This window comes from Stenella coeruleoalba (genome assembly GCF_951394435.1).
Source record: "Stenella coeruleoalba genome assembly, chromosome: X".
In the NCBI taxonomy this organism is placed as follows: domain Eukaryota; kingdom Metazoa; phylum Chordata; class Mammalia; order Artiodactyla; family Delphinidae; genus Stenella; species Stenella coeruleoalba.
Window position 1 is genome coordinate 6,617,130 of NC_137152.1, and position 22,562 is coordinate 6,639,691.

General features: G+C 46.3%; 1 long non-coding RNA gene across 1 annotated transcript in view; it reads right to left on the reverse strand.

Annotated features, from left to right (window-relative positions):
- The window catches only part of LOC307180270, a 491,651-nt gene extending 470,203 nt beyond the window's left edge, over window positions 1-21,448 (reverse strand). Inside the window, exon 1 of the long non-coding RNA XR_013825713.1 lies at window positions 21,312-21,448. This is a non-coding gene — a long non-coding RNA (uncharacterized lncRNA). The remainder of the gene's footprint in view (window positions 1-21,311) is intronic.
- Window positions 21,449-22,562: the final 1,114 nt, after the last annotated feature.

The window sequence follows — 22,562 nt, forward strand, 5'->3', positions numbered from 1 at the left end:
TCTCTCTCTCTGTGAAATTCTGTAAAATTGTGCAGCTCATTGGAATCATCACCAGCCTCTCCTGGCTGCTTGCAACGGCCAAATCTATTTACAAAAAGCAGATGTTACCTAAAGCCTCCATATTCAACGTGTGGTTTAAAAGGCAGCAGCGACAGCATCTCCCGGGAGCTAGTTAGAAACACAGAGTCTCTCTCCGCCACCTCTGATCTACTGAACCATAAACTTCATTTCAGCAAGTTCCCTAGGTGACCTGCACGCACTGACTAAACCAGGGGAAGGCAGACTACGGATGTGCAGGCCAAATCCGGTGCTGTCTGTTTTCGTAAGTAAAGTCTGACTGAAACACAGCCAGAGCCGTTAACTTGCCTTTGCTTGCTTTCACACTAGCATGGCAGAATTGAGAAGCTGCAAATATGTACGTGGCCCTTTACAGAACAATGTTTACTAACCCCTGATCTCAACCTTTACTGTGGTGGCAAAGGGGGCGCTAGACACCGGTGCTAAAACCACAGCAGGAGATTATCGTAAGGACAAAGCAGACAGTCTTTTTTTGATAAGAGATCTGCTTGGCCCATTAGGTAATGGAAATCATCAGGCACATTTCTAGACCTCATTCAAGTTAAACCCCCCAAGGTCCAGCACCATTTTCCACCCTATGGACCCTGCCAAAGAAACACAGTGTCTGTCTTTATGAAATTTACAGGCAGAGAAGATGTAATTAGCATGAACTTAACGTGGTACCCCCTATATAATTCATTAATGCATTAGAAGGACCCAAATTTTTTTAAATTGATTTATTAATTTATTATTTATTTCTGGCGGCATTGGGTCTTCGTTGCTGCACGTGGGCTTTCTCTAGTTGCGGCGAGCGGGGGCCACCCTTCGTTGCGGTGCGTGGACTTCTCATTGCGGTGGCTTCTCTTTGTTGCAGAGCACGGGCTCTAGGCGCGCGGGCTTCAGTAGTTGTGGCTCGTGGGCTCTAGAGCGCAGACTCAATAGTCGTGGCGCATGGGCTTATTTGCCCCGCGGCATGTGGGATCTTCGAGGACCAGGGCTCGAACCCATGTCCTCTGCATGGGCGGGCGGATTCTTAACCGCTGCGCCACCAGGGAAGCCCGGACACAATTTGTTTAATACCAAGTTCTGGTTATTTAAGCCACACAGGAAATATTTAAACAGAAGCCGCCAGTGAAGCAGCAGGTGGGAAGCTTTTAACTGAAACCCCCACTGCTGCTATGGGGGTGGTAGGTGGGGGGACTCAGGGTATAGCCACATGCATGAGGCTTGGTGTACCAAGTGAAGAATATTCTCCCTGCCCCAAATCTCTCCCCTTCTGTCCCTCCCTCTCTCTCACCATCCTTCCGTGTCCCTCTCCTTCTCCCCTCTCTGCGCCTTTGCCCAACATGTGATTTTAAAGTCTACCACCTGCATTTCCTGGATGGCAAGACCTCTGCTGAGATGCCACCAGTGCTTTTGTAATAGGGAAGAACCAATGTGACTCTATATTAGATTTGTTCCTTTTACTTTAACATTTGTATTCTATCGTCTTTGCTTCCAGTTAAGAATGCTACCCATACCGTGAAATATATAGGATAGCCCATTCTCAAGGCTATGACCTTTGCTGGTGTAACACTTTTCCATTCATATAGTGATTAAAAGTTTCAGAACAGAGAATAACATTTGTCTTGTTGGACGATTGTAGGAACATTGTGACCTAACCTACATGGACAGCTGCAAGAACAAAGGATTCCGACACCAAGAAGTTCACAAGAACCAACCACAGCCCCTCCCCTTTTAGTATACTAACAGAAGCCTGAATTCTGACTTGGGTAAGATGGTTTTCTAGGACATTAGTCTGCCGTCTTCTCAGAGTCCTGGCTTTCCAAATAAACTCGTTATTCCTTGCCTCAACACCTCGTCTCCCGATTTATTGGCCTGTCGTGCAGGGAGCGGAACGAGCCTGGACTCGGGTAACAGTTTCGGCAAAAATGAGAAGACTTTCGATCTGAGCCCCACCTCCAGGGCCTGCACTCTCTGAGAAGAAACCTGGCCAACACAAAACATACAGGGTCTACCTTAGAAGGAGAAGAGCAGCTGGGAGGAGAAAAGAGGGGAGGGTCCCAAGGAGAAGGTCCTGGAGACACTGGGGCTGAGACAGTCCCATAGACACATGTGTGGTACCTTCCAGGTGCCTCAACACCCAAGGTCGCATCCCACACGGGCCGGGTGGCCTGCTGCTACCCTGCTGGTTGCTCGCTTTTGTTCACGTGCTTACTGGTCTGTGGTTAGGTTAGCTTTAAGCAAACTGTGGGTGGTCATCCTACTGTGTGGTTTTGGTTATTCTCAAGTAATCGTTGCTTTAGAAAAATCACAAGCACTGAAAAAAAATTTTTAATTAAAAACTTTTAGAGTAGCAGTCACAACACTCACACCCCTACTTGGACGAGCAGAAAAGGTGCTCTGTAGCTCTCCATAAAGTATTATACCTTACTCCTAAAACAAACTCTCCCCTCTGACCCAATCATGAGCAAGAAAAAAAAATCTACTTTATGTCCACTCCAGGGCAAAGCATAGTCCTAAAAAATAACATAGGTGAGTGGTGCCCAAGGTGTGGTTCCCGGTACCACCTGGGAGCGTGTGGGAAATGCAGAGTCTCAGGCCCCACCCCAGAATGGCCAAATCAGAAACCCCAGGGGTGGGGCCCTGCTATCTGTGTTTAGCAATCCCTCCAGATGGCTCTGATGCACATTCAAGTTGGAGAACCACCGATTAGACAGACAATCCCTTTAGGTAAACAAAGGTGTGTTAGCGTGTTCTTCCCTTGGGTTTTTTCACCCCTAAGACTGTGTGTCTGTGTGTGTGTGTGTGTGTCTGTGTGTAGGAGGTGGGGGAAGTTCGGGGGCTTTGGGGACCTCATGTCAGTAAATGAAGGGCCAGGTCCATGGGGGGTTGTCCTCTGCCCTCAGCAGTACCAGGAGGTATTTCTCATGCACCTGGTGTTACATTCTCAGCAGACATCTGAGGCTCAAATATTAGAGCACTGGTTGCAAAGTTTTTCTGCAAAGGGTCAGGCAGTAAACAGCTTTAACAGCCATAGGGCCTCAGTTACAACTACTCCAGTCCGCCGTCGTAGTGGGAAAGCAGCCACAGGAATATGTGACTGAATGAGTGTGGCTGAGCGCCAACAAAACTTTATTTACAGGAACAGACAACGGGCTAATCTGGCTCACAGGCTGTAGGCTGCTGAACCCTGAGTTAGAGTAACATGAGCTGCCACAACAAATAAGCCCACATGTCTCAATGGCTTTTAGGATACAAGTTTACTCTTACTCTTGTACCAATCCAACGCAGTCCAGCATTCCTAGCTGTCAGAAAGGTTTCCTCCAAGGACGCTCTGGACACCCAGGCTCTGCCTGCTTTGTGGCTCCACTCTCCCCCCACCTATTCCCAAAGGGACACGCATATCTCACCAGCAAATTAGTCACCACACCCCTCCTCAAGGCAAGAGGGCTACAAAACAGACTTGAGCTGGACACCCACTCCCAGCAGCGCCTCCACACTACGGAAGGGGAAGTGAATTCTGGAGACCTTTTAGCCATCCTTCTCACCCAGGATAAGAGAAACAGGTGGTGGCTGGAGGAAGAAAAGATGTCAAGGAAGAGCTTTCATAAGATGAAATTCATGTGCATGTTTGTACATGTATATAAAGGTCTTTCCCATCATTTACCCACGTACACAACTTTTTTTTAATCTGGCAGGTGCAGGGGTGGATGGGAGACACCTGTGGCCTGAGGAAAGTAAGGTGAAGCCCCTCATGGAAGGGAAAGAAGATGAGGGAAGGCTGGGACACACTTGGATGGACACCCCCCCCTCGCCCTCCACCTCTGCCTGGATTAAAACCTACATCAGATATTGGTGGCAATGTACTAATGAAGCCGGATTCTGCAAGGATGTGAGATAAAATCTTTACGGGCTGTAGACACGTACTCCTTTTCAGACCTTAGCATTTGGAATCTTAGGACAGTTCTATACACCGAAGGCCCTTGTCAAAATGAGGCTCCGCATGCGTGACAAATTGTTTTCTGAAAAAAAATCGTATTTGAATTGCACAAGTTTAAATAAGCCAGTGATAAGCCAAATAGCCTGCCTCTTGGAGAGCTGGAAAGAGAAAAGGGTCAGGACGGGAAATCATAAAATAAACAAATCACTGCTATGAAAATTTATACGGCTCCCCCCACCTCTGAAAGGAGAGTTCAGAACAGAAATGCTCACTCCTTACCACTGGCTATTAGATCAAGATGTGTTCAATCCGCGAGCGCGCCGCATGCCCCTACTCAGCCATGCTGTGTATTTTTCCATAGGTCTGAAACATCCGCTGTTTCCTCTGCTGCCTCCTCCCACAGACCAGACACTTGAGAGCAAATCTCATTTAGATGATGTTTTGTCTAGAGGCAGCCGAGCGGCTTCGTAGTGAGGCAGACGCAGAGCACGCAATTTCAAGCACTAGCATTCAAAAGCACAGAGCTAATTACCTGTAACTGGGGAAACAAGGCAGAGATGGATCCCCTGTTTGTGTTCAGGCAGGAGGCGATCAGAAAGATCTGTGTGCTAGGCAGGGCAGAAGAGAGCAAAGTGCGTCCTCGCCAGCACCGCCCCAGGTCCCACCAGGAGCCGGGCGGATTGCAGCGGTGGGGGCCACGGAAGCAGCCCAACCATGTGGCAGGGTGCCGTCCTCAGACGTGCGAACTTGGAGCTGCTGAAGACTACAAGCAAAATGGCCATGCAGCTGCACTGTCGGAGGACGGCCACACCGTACTTTGTAGGAAGTCCCAGCTACAGCAGAAAATCAACATACGTGGTCCTTCTCAAGACGCAGTACCTGCCATCCCAAGGGGGCCAAAAAAACCAACAAGAAGCAAAAGAAACACACATTTCAGTTCCTTAGATCATTTTCCCTTCACCTTTTTTTTCTCTGTTTTTCATTTAACAGTTCTCTCTTTTTCAGAGAAATAATTAGTGACGAAAACTTGGTATACTTTAAAACTGTGTTTAAAAGGAAAGAGATGGCCCAAATGGAGTCCGGCCTTTATAAAGTCTGACTTTTCTCAAAATTAGCTCATTGCAATTTAGGGGGAAAGTACAGATGGAGGAAGAATGTCACAAGTAACAGGATACACCTAGAATTCTTTTACCCTAAGAGCAAGTTCTTGGAATTTATAAATACCACCAATCTTTGAAATGCTGGATGGGGAAGACACTAATCCCACAATTTTCCTGTTTCCCTCTGCCTATAATGTCCTACCTATTCTTCTCCATCTTGCAAAATCTGCAGTGTTTCAAACTGCAGCTCCTGGGTGGAGGAGGCATGGACTGGGAGTTTGGTGTTGGTAGATGCAAACTATTACACATAGAATGGATGGACAACAAGGTCCCACTGTAGAGCACAGGGAACTTATATTCAATGTCCTGGGTTAAACCATAATGGAAAAGAATATAAAAAAGAATGTGTGTATGTGTATGTGTGTGTGTGTGTGTGTGTGTGTGTGTGTGTGTATAACTGACTCACTTTGTTGTACAGCAGAAATTACCACAACATTGCCAATCAACTATACTTCAATAAATAAATAAATTACTCAAATTGCAGCTCCTTTCCTAAGCCTTCCAGCCAGAGTTCACCTGCCCTGCCCCAAACTATTGTCTAATGCTTAAGGGCTACTCCCCTAATTCTCTGCTTTTAATTCTTAGTTATCTTTTTCATGTATTTCTGTTTTAAATGCCTCGACTTTGAATGCAAGTTCCTTAAAGACAGAGACTGTTATCATGTGTCTTCTTTGTCATACATCTTTGTATCTTTTCTCCCTCTGAAGTGTTTCCAACTTCAGCTGAAAGTAAAAAGTAGAAGCCCAAAGTTTTCAACTTAGGTTAAAGAATATTTGCCCCTCATATGCTTAAAGAACTGCTGGGTAAATTAAACGGTAAATCTGAGACAGCAGAGCCATTCCTCCACTGCCTAGCAGACCTAGCTAGTCCAGGTCAATAGCACTGAAGACAAACAAAACAAAACAAAAAACCCACCATCATAAACACCATGAAATGTGCAGGCTGAAATTTGCCACTAAAGCAAAGCAAAGCTTTCCAAGGACAAAGTTACTTTGAAATCCTATTTTAACTTCTGACAAGTAATTATTACTACATAAGCTGGGCTGAGAAAATTGACACTTTTTTTGAAAGATAGTCAAGGAAAGTTAATTGCAAGTGTAATATTTTCAGTAAATTATTTGGAAGAATGGGGGATGACAAATATTCTACTCTAGTATAATGTACTGAAAAATTGGTTGTAATATCTACTACAATCAAACATGAAGATTACACACATATACATAAATACGTGTATATATATATGTATTATACACAAAGCATATGACAAACACATACACTTTTGTTGCTCTGCTTCTTTATTTTGGATTAATTTTATTGTTTGGATTATTAGACTTTGGACACTGGCCTCATTCCCCACCTAAACTCCAAATTAAGAACCAGCGGTCCTGTTAGAAATTCCAATCAGGCTTTCTATAGTTGAACCTCTCACCCCTGCAGTTTATAAAGTGTTTTCACTTTGTTTTCTTTCGTTAGTATCTGGGGTTGTCTCTGTCCTAGTGCTCCATTAGATCCAATGCCCCCTTACAGAGAGCGAGGCACCAGTCCGGGTTAATCCATCCTGGTTGCATGGACTCATGGCCTTCCAGAAGGGACACCCCCATATTTAGTGTTTGAGCCATCAGATAAATGAAAAATGCTAATAGTGACAGTTTCAGATCCACACCAATAAGCCCACAGTGTCTAGTTGGTGTGACAAGGTAAAGTTAAAAAGAACAGTGTGGGGAATTCCCTGGCAGTCCAGTGGTTAGGACTCTGTGCTTCCACTGCAGGGGGGCAAGGGATCCTGCATGCCACGAGGCGTGGCCAAAAAATAAAGAAAGAAAAGAATAGGGAACACCCCAAAGCAACGTAGAAGGTAGCTATGCATACGTTAACAGTCCAAGAGATGAAGTCCTCCAAAGGGAGGGGCCGAGTGTGACCATGAGGAAATTATGTTCAGGCAGGCAACCTTACCATTAAGAGAGGCAATCATCTACCCTTTCCAAATACAAACCTAACCCTTGCCAGCATCAGTGAGAACTCAAACGACCTCTGATGTTTTATGGTACCCATCACCCCTCACTTAAATGCTCTCCAGTAAGGAAGCATGGTAAACCCAAGTTATAAAACTCTAGCAGGCTCCCCCCAAGTGCATCTGGCTTTAAATGGCTTCTCCAGGTCTCTGTAGAGTGGAGACATGCAGTGCTTCCATGAAATGCTAAATATGACATCAGAACACCTCCACATGCACAGTCAGCCGTCCCTATTCACCAATCCTCACCTTAGGACTTCTGTGCTGTGCGGAGACCTAGCATTTCCCACACTGCAGCCTTGCTCCTATCCAAGGGCCTTCCTCCCAGGAAGCTGCAGCAGCAATGTACAGGAGCCAGCTCCCGCGCAGGAGCTCCACATCCAAGCTCAGCTTCCTGTACCCCTGGCCCCAAGTTCCCTGCTTCTGACTCAACTGCACTCCCCATTCCATCACCCAAGATCCCTTTCTTTTTTTTTTAATTATTTTTTTATTTTTCGGCCACGCCACATGGCATATAAGATCTTAGCTCCCCGACGGGAGGTCAAACCCGGGCCCCCTGCCCTGGAAGCCCAGAGTCTTAACCACCGGACCGCCAGGGAAGCCCCCTAAGATCCCCTTCTGTGCCATGTGCTGGACAAGCTATTTAGGACCAGTCTCATCACATCCTGGACAGGAGCTCAGTATCTGCCCCGACACTGTCCACAACCACAGCTCAGGAGCACACGCTCTCCCTCCAGCCCCGCCCGACAAGGCCTGCCATATGCGGCCAGTTCCAGGGCAGACGGGAGCAGAGGCTCTGCAGCTGCTCAAGGATAAATCTTAATCACGGGCCTCAGTCTGGAGTGATCAGCACCCAGCACGGTCACCCTTGCAGAGTTCAGCTTATGAGGCTTGATGATATCTCAGAGCAGATGAGCCGTGCTGCTTGGGAAAAAAAAAAAACAGTAGTGACTGCAAGACACACACACACACACACATACCCTCTTTCCACCTAACTCCTGGAAAAGCGCAGAAGCCCCTCTGGGTCCGTGAGATGACAGGTGCATGTTTACGTTCCACTTCACTGTGACTGACCTTCCACATGGTTCTGAGTTCTAACAGCTAGAAGGTAAGAGACTTTTCAAACTGTACCCTTCGCAGGCAGGCAGGCAGGTGGGGCATAGAGGTGGCCGTCTCTGAACCCCTGTGGATCTTTGAAAGAATTCTGGGAAGAAATCTCTCTTGATCTCCTGTGACACTACACACGGCTGTATTCACATCCCTTTTGTGCCTAAAACCCCAGGATTCCTGAATAAACAATTGAAGAGTTTTTTTCAAAGGAGAGTGTTCGTCGCTTATAACAATTTAGAATACCTGGAGGTCTGCTTTAGAAAGTCATTTTTTTCATTTTTGAATTTGAATGGTAGAGTGTCAAACCTTTGATGAATCTCCTCTGCTTAATCTCCTCTGCTTACGTCAAAATCAACTTGTATCCTTCAGAAAGAATCACTCCCTAAACTACACAAAGAAAAATGCACGATTTACACACATGTTTACAGCGGCACTGGTCACAAGAGTCAAAAGGTAGAAACAACCGAAATGTCCATTAAAGGATGAATGGATATACAAATTGTGGAGTGTACCTACAATAGAATATTATCCAGCCATAAAAATAAATAAAATACTGACACAGGCTACAACGTAGATGAACCATGAAAACATTATGCTCAGTGAAGGAAGCCAGACATAAAAAGACAAATATCGTATGCTTCCATTTAGATGCAATACCCAGCAGGGGCAAATCCGCAGAGACAGAAAGCAGACTGGCGGTTGCCAGAAGCCGAGGGAAGGGGAAAGGGGAGTGACTGCCTCATGGGTACAGGGTTTAATTTGGGGGCGATGAAAACGTTTTGGAACTACATAGAGGTGGTGGTTGCACAATGCTGTGAAGGTACTAAATGCCAATGAATTGTTCACTCTCAAATAATCAGCTCTATTTAATGCAAATTTCACCTTCATTTTTTAAAATGACTTAAAAGGTCTGAAAAACATTTTCGCTACCTGATCTATAAGGTCTTTGTTCCAAAAGAGTTTATGTTTTCTTTTTTACGAGACTGTTCAAGAAACCTATAAAATCTTACAGTTGTGTCACTTTTTTTTAATGTCCCTTAGTGAACTTTAAGAATAACTGGTCCTAAGGGGATGGGGGGATGGGGGAGGGGGAGGGGAGGGGGAGGGGGAGGGGAGGGGAGGGTGAGGGGAGGGGGAGGGGAGGGGAGGGGGAGGGGAGGGGGAGGGGAGGGGGAGGGGAGGGGAGGGGAGGGGAGGAGAGGGGAGGGGAGGGGAGGGGAGGGGAGGGGGGAGGGGAGGGGAGGGGAGGGGAGGGGAGGGGAGGGGAGGGGAGGGGGGACCTTACTGTATGGATCCTATAACTAAAAGACAAAAATACAAATCAAATGAAGGAAACAGAGATTAAGAAGCATAGCTGGGCAATTGTAGGTAAATTAATGCAGAGGGATTTGAAGTTTTACCACATGAGAGTACAGCCCCAGGCTATCTGTAGAGAACAGCAGCACTGTGGGCACCATCTAAGAGCTTCTTAGAAATGCAGGTAGGGGTAATGGATTAACAGGTACAAACTACATACACAAAACACTGAAAATAGATAAGCAACAAGGACTTAACAGTATAGCACAGGGAATTGTACCCAATATCTTATGATAATTTATAATGGATTATAATCTGCGAAAATACTGAATCACTGTGTTGTATACCTGAAACTAGCACACGATCGTAAATCAACCATACTTCAACTGAAAGAAAGAAAGAAAGAAAGGAAGGAAGGAAGGAAGGAAGGAAGGAAGGAAGGAAGGAAGGAAGAAAGAAAGAAAGAAAGAAAGAAAGAAAGAAAGAAAGGAAGGAAGGAAGGAAGGAAGGAAGGAAGGAAGAAAGAAAGAAAGAAAGAAAGAAAGAAAGAAAGAAAGAAAGAAAGAAAGAAAGAGAAAGAAAAATGAAATGCAGGATCTCAGCCCTACCCAGAACTACAGGATCAGAATCTGCATTTTAGCAGATCCCCAGCCATCCGCATTATCGCTCCAGAACAGGCTGACTGGCCCTCACCCTGAAGGTGTTATTTTGCCTTCAACAAAGTGCCTCTACAAGGCCTTCAAAAGGCATCTGCACAAACCTGCTTCTTCCCCTCCCTCCAAGTCACCTAAGAATGTTCTATGCTGCCTCCCCACCGTGCTCACCCGCCAGACCCCTACAAGGGACAAAACTGTCAAGCAGTGCTATACAACCTAGAAACCCATGCAGAACTTTCTCACCTAAGTTTTATCAACTAACCAAGACTTGACCTCCTCCCTCAGAAGTACTTCTCTCCTTTTCCTGTCTTCCATCATTGATAAATAGACCGATGGGTTCTACTTCAGGTCCTCTGTTTCTCACAATTCTTATTCATCTGCAGATCCTTTATCTCTCTTTTATTGCCCACAGAAAAATAACCTCTAACTAAAGTTGCTATGTATAAACGTAATGCTCAGAGGGCTGCAGAAGAAAGACGGTGGTGGCTCGGAGTAGGAGAGGTTAGGAGAAACGGTCAGATCTGGACCCACATTGAAGCTGGAGCCAAAACGGCTTCCTGTTGAATTGGTGTGGACTGGAGAGAAAGATACACACAAGAACAACTCAAAGGTTTCTGGCCTGAGCTAGCAGAAGGATGGAGCTTCCATTGCTGAGATGGAAAAGGCAGTGGGAAAGGAAAGGGAAGACAGGAGGGCAATACTCACAACACTAAACAACACTAGGACGAGGTGTGCCCACTGCCCTGCAAGGGTTTCCACTCGAGGAAGCTGGACGAGGTGTGCCCACTGCCCTACAAGGGTTTCCACTCGAGGAAGCAGCCCCAAGAGCCCTTTCTCACAGCAGGCTCTCTATGTATTGACAAATGGATCTGTCATTATGACGAGTGCACGTGCAAACCTGTAAACGTGGGAGAAGGCCAGTGATTACTGCACTGAAAAACCCTTGGGGCTGCTCTCGGTGGCAGTGACGCTATGGAGATTCTAGGATGCGTGTGCCGCGTATCAGGCATGAATCATGAGACAAAACACTAAACCTCTGCAATCACACCATCTGACACTCGAGAAGATAACCCATACTCTTGTATTCCTTATTTCAGGAGGTAAATCAATTGGCATCTGAAGAAGCAAAGTGCTACATCTTGAGAAAAAACAAAACAAACCAAACGCAGCTTCCACTTCAGCGGAACAGATGCCAACAACCATGTGTATGTGTATGTAATATTTTATAATATATGATTTTATATAATATTATATTATGTAATGATTATATAATATATGAAAATTATATATAAATATAAAAATATATTTGTATACATCAAAACCATATGTAAATAATTATATAATATATATTTTTATATTATATATGATTATAGAATACAACTTTATATTTTATATATTATATGCCATAATTCTGTGTAACATCTGTTACATAACATACATTAATATGCATGATCATCAACGTATTTTCACCAGCATATACAACAGCCTCTAACAGCCTCTACCAAACCATAATATTTATGAACATCCCAAAGCAACACTAGACCGTGGCAGGCTGCCCACCCCTCTGGATGCCCTAGGCTAACGTGGGGTTGTCATCAGTGCACATTATGACCTCATTCCTGAACTGGCTCACATTCCTCACCTACCCCCAGCTTCCCTTTGGCTCACAAAAACATACACCAACCACCTACTTCAGTGCCCTTTAAATGTACCTTCTGTGCTATCAGTCATCCATTAACTTAAAGGTTTAAAAAGATGCAAGGAAAACTGAACAGAGAATTCACCTGAGCACCGCGAATGGCTCTCGAAGACAGAACCCAGCATAGGAGAGAGACAATCAATTAGCAGATGAGGCCTGGGGCACAGATCACGAGGTGTGCCCACTCAGGATGGGCCTAGAAAGCGACCATGAGGGACGAGCCAGAGGTCTGGAGTGAGATGAGTGATTCTGTACACAGGGCCAAACGTGAGTGAATGGCCACTGAAATAGGAATCGTTACTCCACAGGCACCGTTTTGTGAGGTGTCCCCTGTCTTCACACACCAAATGCATATCAGTCAGAGGAGGATAGTGGGTGTAACCAACAGCTCTCCTGGTTTAACAGAATAAACATTATTGCTTTTGCTCCGACACACAAGTTCCCACTCTGACGGTGCTCCTGTACACCTCTCCTCCTTCCGACTTATGGATATGCCCACTTCTAGGATAAGAAAGAACTTGCCTTCCAGGCACAACAAGGGGAGGAGAGAGTGTGGAACACAGCACACGAGGCTGTGTGGGGCTAGATAGGACCGGAGGTGGTGGTGTGTGTCATTTCAGCCTCATTCCGCCAGACAGAACTCAGGCATAGGGCTGCCCTATGTACCAGGGAAACTAGGAAATGGGGTCTAGCTGTGCTAGAGCCCACAGGAGGAGAAGGAAACAAGCGCAGTGAGCCTCTGCCCCAGGGCACCAGGTAGGGACCACAGAGATGACCAGAGAACAGTCATGGAAGAAAGAGTTTTTAAGATACGGTTTTACCCAATTAAGGAATGTCTTTAGAACTACCACTGTTCTCTTAACCCTGGGCTTAATATAAACAACAACAATAATCCCGTTGGTGGGGGGGATAAACTAAAAACAGCTAAACCCACACCAGGGAACATACTATGGAGTAGAATTCATTCATTCAACTATAGGTGTAATGTGAGCCGCCAATCTTACGGATAACAAAGATATAAGAGAAAACTGTACTTCAGAGTAGTCTAGGCAAGCATTTCTGTCTTGGTCTCTGACTCAGACCCACTTTACCTTTCAAAGTCTTAGTTCTTCCAGCACTGTCAGTATTCTAAACCAAGGGTCAGTAAGCCAGGGGACGGCAGGCCACAGCCCAAGGGCACATCCAGCCCACCACCTCTTTTTGCATATTCCTCAAGGTAAGAATTGCTTTTACATTTTCAAATGGTTGAACAAAATCAAAGAACAGAGCTACATCATGACCCATGAAAACTCCGTGAAAGTCAAATTCCAGCGTCCATGCATCAAGCTTTACAGCAACACAGCCGTGTTCATCTGTTTAGATGTTGCCTGTGGCTGCTTTCCACACCACAGCAGCAGCGCTGAAACCTGACAACAGACTGTGAGGCTCACAAAGCCGAAAATATTTACTATCCAGCCCCTTATAGTAAACGTTTACCAGCCCTTGGTCTAAGCCAAACTGGTTCCTCTCTGTTGTCAAATACGCCACATTTCCCTTCCCAGGGTGCAGTATGTTCAGTGTTCAAGCTTTTCCGTGTTTCTGGCTAAACCAAGTAACACATTGGCAATTCTTCATCTACTTCCCTTGCTTTTGCAGTTCCTGTTCATCAGTTCATACAACACCGGAATCTCAGTAAATACAGCAGCTACAGTGACCTGAGATGATGGGAAGGCCCCTGCTTTTCTATGCATGAACTGGGAAGATTTCGCTCAACCTCAGAAGTTTGAAGCAGAAAAAGGAATCCTCAGGCCTCTGTATGATCTGGAAGGTTTCCACCATTTCTTCCAAGTGCTTTCCTCCGTGACTATTTTCTACGTCTCATGTATAAACACCACGGCTCCCAGCTGTGGCAGCTGGGACGCAAAACCACTTCCTTTGCTGATGATTTATCATTTCACTATTTTATACACCAGCTTCCTAGGGCTGCCATAACAAAGTCAAAGCCAGGATTTACTAAGTCTCTCTGAATTCAAAGCCAAAAATTATTCCCACTAGTCCATCTTTCCGGCACTTTCTCCACCCTAGGATAAAAAGCCATGAATCTATTTCCTATCTACCCTCCACCATACATAGATCCACTGGTTTCATCCTACATTTTCTGATCTATGGATCCTTTTTCTCTGCCTGAAACAAAACATATACTTTTCAGGGCTTCCCTGGTGGCGCAGTGGTTGAGAGTCCGCCTGCCGATGCAGGGGACACGGGTTCGTGCCCCGGTCTGGGAAGATCCCACATGCCGCGGAGTGGCTGGGCCCGTGAGCCATGGCCGCTGAGCCTGCACATCCAGAGCCTGTGCTCCGCAATGGGAGAGGCCACAACAGTGAGAGGCCCGCATAACACACACACACACACACACACACACACACACACACACACACACACACACACACAAAAACATATACTTTTCAGTTTCCACCAAATCTACACTTTAATTCCTAAACTCAACTTTGTTTCTCATTTACTCTTATCTATACTTAACATAATTAGATAGAGCAATAATGCAACTAATAAAAACAATTAAGACCTTTTTACACCTGCATAAAGGTTCATAACTTATCCTGAGATGTTTTTTCTTACTGGTTGTCACGTACAGCCTGCCCAGCAGACCCTTCCAGGTTGGCCAGATTCCAGGGCTTACTCCTATGGGCCCCGCTGTAGCCCCCTGCAGGCCAGCTACAGTATCCCAGGACTCCTTGGCAACTCAGCTTCCCACATCAAACTAATTACATAACTACGTTAGGGGCAACTTTTGTTGCCATTTGTAAATGACTACTACTGGATGAGGCCACATATTTTTCATTAACTTTAGGTCATTTTTGCTCTTCCAGCCATAATTTACTCATGGCCTACCAACTAACCTTTCACTTTTGCAAGTTTCCATAATGCCGTACATCCGTGGGCAATTACTTGATATAATGAGTAAATAAAATCCTGGAAGCTTCGAGGTATTTTAAAAAGAAATATTTTATTATCATTAAGTAGTAGACACACCACCAGCACCACCACCCGCCCTCCACAGAGTTGTAAGCCAATTCCTCTTACGTAAAGTTACAAATTGTATTATGAAGGGATTACTCCTTTTCAAGGGAGGGGAGAAAACGGCAGCATTAGCTGCTGGAATCCAGAAACTGGAAGTAATGCAAATCACCACCAAATGGTCTTCAGCTAAAACAAAGACCAAACATTTCATAATTTAGCTGAGATCCTAATCCAAATTAACTCATAACAATGAATTAATGGCACAGATGGTTGTCACGGTGACCTCATTTTGGCTTTACATAATCTAGATGTCAGATGACACAGGAGAAACATGGTATTAGAGTATTGCTAAAATAATGAACAACGTGCATGCCTTAGATTCCCAGCATCTTTGACCTTCTTAAACTTACACTACTTTTTAAATCCATCTAAAAATATTCAAGACAGCACTTAGGCCGCTTCATTTATGCTAATGATTTGATCGCCCTTCCCTTCCCTTAGCAAAGCTAACCACACTAGAAAATACTGAACGGTTTAGACACCTCAACAGATTTCTGATCAAAGCAAGCATGAAATAATTTTCCCCACTTTGCACAGCAAAATTCTTTATACAAGTAAGTCAACAATATGGAGAGGAGACAATGCAATTCAATAGGCATGAAGAACGGCTTACAGAAGACGTATTTGCTAATATTATCATACGAAATTGTTTCTTTTGTTTTCTTAAGTCTCAGCTGGGAGACAGCAGCAACTGAACCAACGTTCTCCCAGCGTAGCCTGGGTCTTCAGTATGCTTTAGGGAATGAAATTACTTTCTAATCATGAAATCCGCTAGACTGTGGAACAGCCTAATAAAAGAATGACCCAGCAGCTTTTGGTCATTGTGCAGTTACCTCACAGGGCCCTGTGCTAACCTGCCTGAGGCACTGCTGAAATTAAAGCAAGTGAGAGGCCCTGGAGTGACAGAACCCAGGAGCCCTGCCTCTTGGCCTCCTGGTTTAGCATCTAATTCTCATTACCTCAGCCTCCCAGGGGTAAGGAGCTCGCCAAGTCAGGGGAGGCGATGCATACTGGGGGTGGGGTGGGTGGGGGGGGCAGGAAGAATCTGGAGTTTGTAGTAGAATTTAAAAACCAGCTTCTTCACTGTAGAATCTTGTGAGCTGTGACTCTCTTAGAAGAAAGGTGCTGCTCAGGAATAATCATAACCCAGCTGCAAGCCTTCACCCTGATGGCAGAGGGCTGAAGCATTGATGACCACGTGAGTGGCAACCTAAATACTCTGTCACATGCCCTCCCCTTTCCCACTCAAACCTGCGTTCTCCCTCCTGCTCAACCCCTCGGTCACAGCTTGGGTTCATATTGCGGGAGGAGAGAAAGTGGCCTCAGAATCTGCAGCGGGTGTAGAGCTCACCCTGGAGCCATGGGTCCCACACCTGAGAACCAATGACAATCAGCAAGCCCCAAAGGAGGGCTCGTCCAGACACCAAGGGTGGCCCCACCTGTTTCAGCAGGTCCCAGGCGCGCCCCGAGACTGCATATTACTAACCAGCTTCTCCACACCCACCCTTGCAAAACCACCTAGAGTTTAATTAAATAAGCCGTGGGGAAGATCTGAGATGCCTACTGCAAGCTCGTCCTTCACTGCTGCCTCTGGATTGGCGCTCGCTCACGTTTTGTTGCTGCACATGTCCTTTAATACCTGTCTGGTTGCTGCACATGTTAGATTTGGACGGGAGGCCGATGGCCCAGGTTAGAATCACAGCTTCCTGGTACTGCGCCCTCTGGAGAAAAGCTCATACCTTCCTTCAGTGAACAGAGAGAACCTGAGTGAGGACATCATTGAGGGCTCAGGGTGATGTGCGACGAGGCAAGCAGAGCACTGCCATGCAAAGCGCCCAAGAAGCATGGTGGCCTTTATCCTCACCGTGACTGCCTGTAATACGACTCACGTCGTGTGGCCGGCTCGAATAAATCAACATCGTGAGACGGCATTCTTTAAAGCTCCCCAGTGCTGCCTCTGCTTGTGTTTCCATGGCTCTATCCCAACCGGATACATAACTTAGAGCGTCCTCAGCCCAGATGAGATTAAGCAGAAGTAGAGGATATATTATGCTTTTACATTTAAGAAGACGACTTAGTAGGAAACTGGGAAACAATATGGGAATAAATGTAAGAAAAGCTTAAGGAGTAAATGTTACGTCTACAGGAAAAACATGGTTATGTAACGAGATAAATACTGCACCAGGCTTTCCATCTGATTAGGAGGGTTGCCTAGGAAGAAAAGTGATTTTATAACCATTTGATTTTTTTTTAAAGGAGGGAGGGAGAGACACAGGTGGAAAGGGGAGAAGAGAGTGGAGAGTGAAAGGGAAAAGGAGATGAAAAGAAAGGAAGAGAAACAAGGGAAAAGAAATGTCTCCAAGCATCAGCTGGTCTTCATTTAACTGAACAGGCAGCCTGTGGTGGTCTAGCGCAGTGGTGTTTTTGTCTGATGTACCAATGTGATGCTACTCCCACGGTCTACACAGCAGCCTGAAAGCCAAGCGCGGCATGGAGTCATGCAAGGCTCAGCAGCTGCCTCGCCCTGGAAGCTACTGCCCTTCACAGGAGCCCAGAACACCTTTTGTTACCTGAGCCCTTCACGCTGGTCTCTAGGCAACGGGGCCCCCTCCCATCTAGAGAAGGGAGGCAGCTAGCTGCTCCCAGGACTGCTGCTCTCGTTCTGTCCGCTGTCCCTGATTGCTGGCAGCTGTGCTCAGACAACCTCTCTCTGGCATCATCGGTCTGCTCCCCCTGACACGCTGATTCCTTGAAGCTTCAGTCTAGTGTTCAGGGGCCTCAAAATCATTTCTGATTACATACGAACATTAAGGCAAGCAGCAGTGGTGGGAAAAAAAGACTGAAGTACAGGAGAGGTTACCACAGGTTGTGTACGGGGAGCAAATACAAACATGCAAACATAAATGCACACGCACGTGCACAAACCTGTGTGCACATACACAGGTGCACCACACACACATCTGCACGCATGAATACACGTGCACACACATGAAGGCACGCAAACCTGTGAACACACATGCATGCACACACGTGCCCCTGTACACACGTGCACTGTTAAACTAATGAAACAAGGAGGCCATTAGACTGAGGGGGCTCTTATGCGGTGGAAGCCTAGTCAGGAAACCAGAATCAATCCCAAACAGCCAACTAGGCGCGAAGTTACAGCCAACCAATCACTTCCTTACTTTGCTTCTGCTTTTTCTCTTTCCAAGTCTACCCCAGCTCCCGTCGGTGGAGCGTTCCTAACCACTTCCGGTTAGGCACTGCCTGATTCAAATCCATTTTTGCTCAAACTCTTAAAATTGTTAACACGCCTTAGTTTATCTTTTAAGCACGCACAACCATACAGAAACACATATATACCCATACACACTCATGATGTCCATATACACCCACACAGGTGAAAGTAGTAAACTCTTCAACAACTAAAAAATTACACGAGCGGCAGATGTTAAGGGCCTCTTTCAAGGCAGAGGTCGTTATTTTTCAACTGTGAGCTGCGGCAACAACATTCTCAAGACTGAGGCTTTGAACCTGGGCCACCGGTACTCTCTGCCACCGATTTGCGGTGGCTGCTATGTGTTCTCTCATCCCAGTGACCAAGACCTGGTCTCGTGCTCCTATAAGGCCCAGGAAGCTTTCCATACCCGGTTCCCGAGTCTGAGGGAAGCAGTGGCCACGGCATCTCCCGTGTTAACCTTCCACTGACATGCTGACTGTAATTTAGCATGATACAGCTAAACCCCCCGTATTCCCAGGTTTACTCCTGGAAAACAGGTCCCTTGAGCCGAAGCGAGAAAATCGTGAAGCAAGCACAACACAGAAAAACGGTAAAACAAAATTAGATCGGGACTTCCCTGGTGGCGCAGTGGTTAAGAATCCGCCTGCCAATGCAGGGGATACGGGTTCGAGCCCTGGTCCGGGAAGATCCCACGTGCCGCGGAGCAACTAAGTCCCTGCGCCACAACTACTGAGCCTGAGCTCTAGAGCCCGCGAGCCACAACTACTGAAGCCCGCGCGTGTAGAGCCCATGCTCCGCAACAAGAGAAGCCACTGCAATGAGAAGCCCACGCACCGCAACAAAGAGGAGCCGCAGCTCGCCACAACTAGAGAAAGCCCGCACGCAGCAACGAAGACCCAACGCAGCCCCCCCCAAAATTTTTTTTTCAATTAGATCAGCTTAGAGAGCAGTAGACCGGGGACCTCCTCTCCCCCTCTACCTGCCTGCTCTTTGCACCAGGAACTAGGTCCTCCTGGTAGGTAGGCAGGTGCCCAGGTAGGGCCCAGGTGTGGGTGACAGCGGGAAGGGCGAGAAGAGCTATATACCCTATTCCCTGTCTGCAGACCATACTCAGCCCCACTGGGTGTGAGCAAAGAACAATTCATCATTAAAGGTTTTCAGGATGCCTGACGGGACCAAGCCCTCACAAGCAAATTGCCTTTCTCTCTCCCTTTACGCCTTCCCTTCTTATGTAAATGTATTCCAAAAAAAATGCCACTTTGTTTTCAATAAAATGACAACGTGAACCTGCCAGCGGTCTTCCGGCTGGCTGGGTGCTTGGCAAACATCTTTAACATCCCTATTAAAATGTGGCCTGGATCTGCAGAGTACAAACAGAAGGCGATTAGCGGGGAGGCAGGGTCCCCCGGGTGCGGGGGGACAGCTAAGCAGGGGCTTCAGATGGGCTTCTGCTTCTGATCTCTATCGGATAATTCTAAGTAATCAGGACAAATCAGCTTGTAAATGAAACCTAATTTTCAGAGTCCGAAGTTGAAAATGGAAATTTTCTTTCTGTTTATTGGTATGAATTTCACCCAATGGGACAGCCATGAGAGTTACAGCCATCAAGTCCTGATGTCTAACATCCATCATTCTAACAAGAGTTTCCAGTCAATTTTAACTGTTTTTGTCCTACATCTTCAAAAGTTAATAAGCTGAACATCTGAGATGTTCGTTAAGGGCTAATATTAAATTGTTACGCTGTCATCCACAGAAAGAAAAAGAAAGCTGATGTATGAAGACACTGCGTTTTCAAAATTGTGTGTGTTAAGTTCCTTCTGAGTGACACACTGTTTCTTTTTCATCTCAGGGCTGAGAGGGAAGATTATATTTCACTTTAGCTTTGCCTGCCGCAGGAACAATTCACTGTGTTTTTAACAACAATGGATAATCACGATGAAAAGATATTTTGTGTTAATTGTAAAAGGTAAAAATTTAGAGTAATACTTGTGTCTTAAATGACCCCATTTTTGTTTTAATCATACTAAATGAATGTGCCGGCAACCTCATTGGGATTGGATTAGGTTAAGTATCAGCTGTGGTACATCGGGCTCAGGTTCTATTTGCATTGCAACGTGCGCTATTTGACCAGTCCCTTATAACCATGTTCGCGTTTAATAATGCAGTTACTTAATGCAATTTAATTGTATATCATAATCACAACAAAAACAGAACAGAATGGAAGCGGCTCCAGGGAACTATCTCATCGAACCCTCACAAGAACCTTCTTCTATCTCCCCGCTTACAAAGGAGCACACAGATGCAGAAAATTAACGACTTGTCCAGGATCCAGGAAGCCAGGCTGGATGCGGACTCATGTGGAAGCCAGGCTGGATGCTGACTCACTCAACATGCCTCCTCCACATATATTACCTGCAAATGCTTCATTGTTTACAGACAAAACATACTATTTCTCATTAATGCATGTATGTTTCCATTTTGGCTCCGGGGCAGGGCTCTCATATTGTATCTTTGCAAGAGTAAAGAAAAAAAACTCACCTTCAAAAGGCAAAGAGTAGGATGAAGGAGACAATACTCAATTCCAGCAGCCTATTGCATCTATCCAGGGTCTCAGATAAACTCAGTGGGGAAATGTTTGGCTCCCGGAGCTGACATTCTCGATTTTTTAAAATTCAATTACGTTTCTTATACCAATTATATTTTTAAATATCATTTTACCTTTTTTCTTTGCATTCTCACACCACTTCTGATTTTTCCAAATTAATAAATACTGCAAAGTACTGAAGTATTAAGGTACTTTTTAAGTATCGATTAAGTACTTTAAAAGTACTTATTCATGTCCCAAACGGAAAATCCTATATGGGCACTTTGGTGACACAAACTCTATAACTGTCTAGCAAAAAGGCAGGGGACTTTGCAAGAACTTCTGGTGGCCACAGCTGGCCGCTGAAGTATTATATATGCTACCTGTTTCTGTGTAACAAATTGCACCGCGACTTGGCAGTCTAAAACAATAAGGACCGCTAGTTTCAATGGGTCAGGAATTTGGGAGCAGCTTACCTGGGTGGTGCTGGCTCAGGGTCTCGCGTGAGGTTGCAGTCAAGGTGTCAGCCAGGGCCGCAGTCATCTGAAGGCTTGACTGGGACTGGAGGAGGATCCAGTTCCGAGATGGGGTGTAGACAGAGCCGGCAATTTAGTGCTGGCTAGTGGTCAGGAAGCCTCAGTTCTTCATCCCAAAGACCTCTCCATGGGGATGCTTGACTGTCTTCATGATACGACAGCTGGCTTCCCCCAGAGCAGGTGACCCAAGAGAGAGCACGGCAACAAGCGGCAATGCCTTTTATGACCCGCCTGCCAAAGTCACAACCAAAGAGGTCCATGATATCCGTTATCATATAGCACTGGTCAGCCCTCACCGATGTGGAGGCAACTGCACAAGGATGTGAGTATCAGGAGGGGAGACTCACTGGTTGCCATGTTGGATGCTGGCTAAGCTACACTGTTTCCCAGAAAACAATGAGAGAAGTTTCAAAACCCACAGACCTGCTGGAACCTTGGCGGGAAAAGAAAGGTCAGGACCAAGCCTCCCTAGGGCTGGAGACTGGTTCACTTTGTACCAGGGCGGCCACCAGTGCACATTTCAACATCCGACGACGCATGGCAATTACAGCGTGCTCCTGAGATAACAAAAATACCAAACATCAAAGGCAATCCAGTCCTGTGAATGGCTGACGCAGCTAGCGAATTGACTGGAGTCAAACAGATGGCAGTACTGTCCTTCCAAATGGTCCACTCGGCTTGGGGCAAGAGTCCAGGCAGCAGCTGGGGAAAAGGGAGTCCCCATCCCCTGAGAAAGGACGCGGCTGCGGATCAGGGTAGGTCTCAAGCTGTCAAGTGAATGACAGGGCTAGTCAGGAACCAAGACCCAGGTCGGAGGCTAACGTTGAGCGCTGAACCCTCCACAAGTGCCCACGACCCTTCCGTGAAACACTGGCTATAAGCAAGGAACGCCAGCACACATTCCAGAGCGCATTCCCAGATGGATCTAAGCTTCTCACCTGTTGTGGAAAGCTCTGGATCTAGAGTTTAAAAAAAAAGAAAGAAAAAGAAAAGAGATGCCAGCCTCCATCGCCGGAGAAAACCCCAGCTGGCTCCCAGACGCCTGTCAAACCTGGTGCCGGCCGCTCAGGGCCACGTTGCATGGCAGGCAAACGAGCCCCGCTCCCACCGCGTCCCGGCGGCCCTCACGCCTCCTGAGGCCTCTTCTGCGCTGGGCCCCGCGGTGCGAGTCCGAGAGGCGAGCCCTCTAAG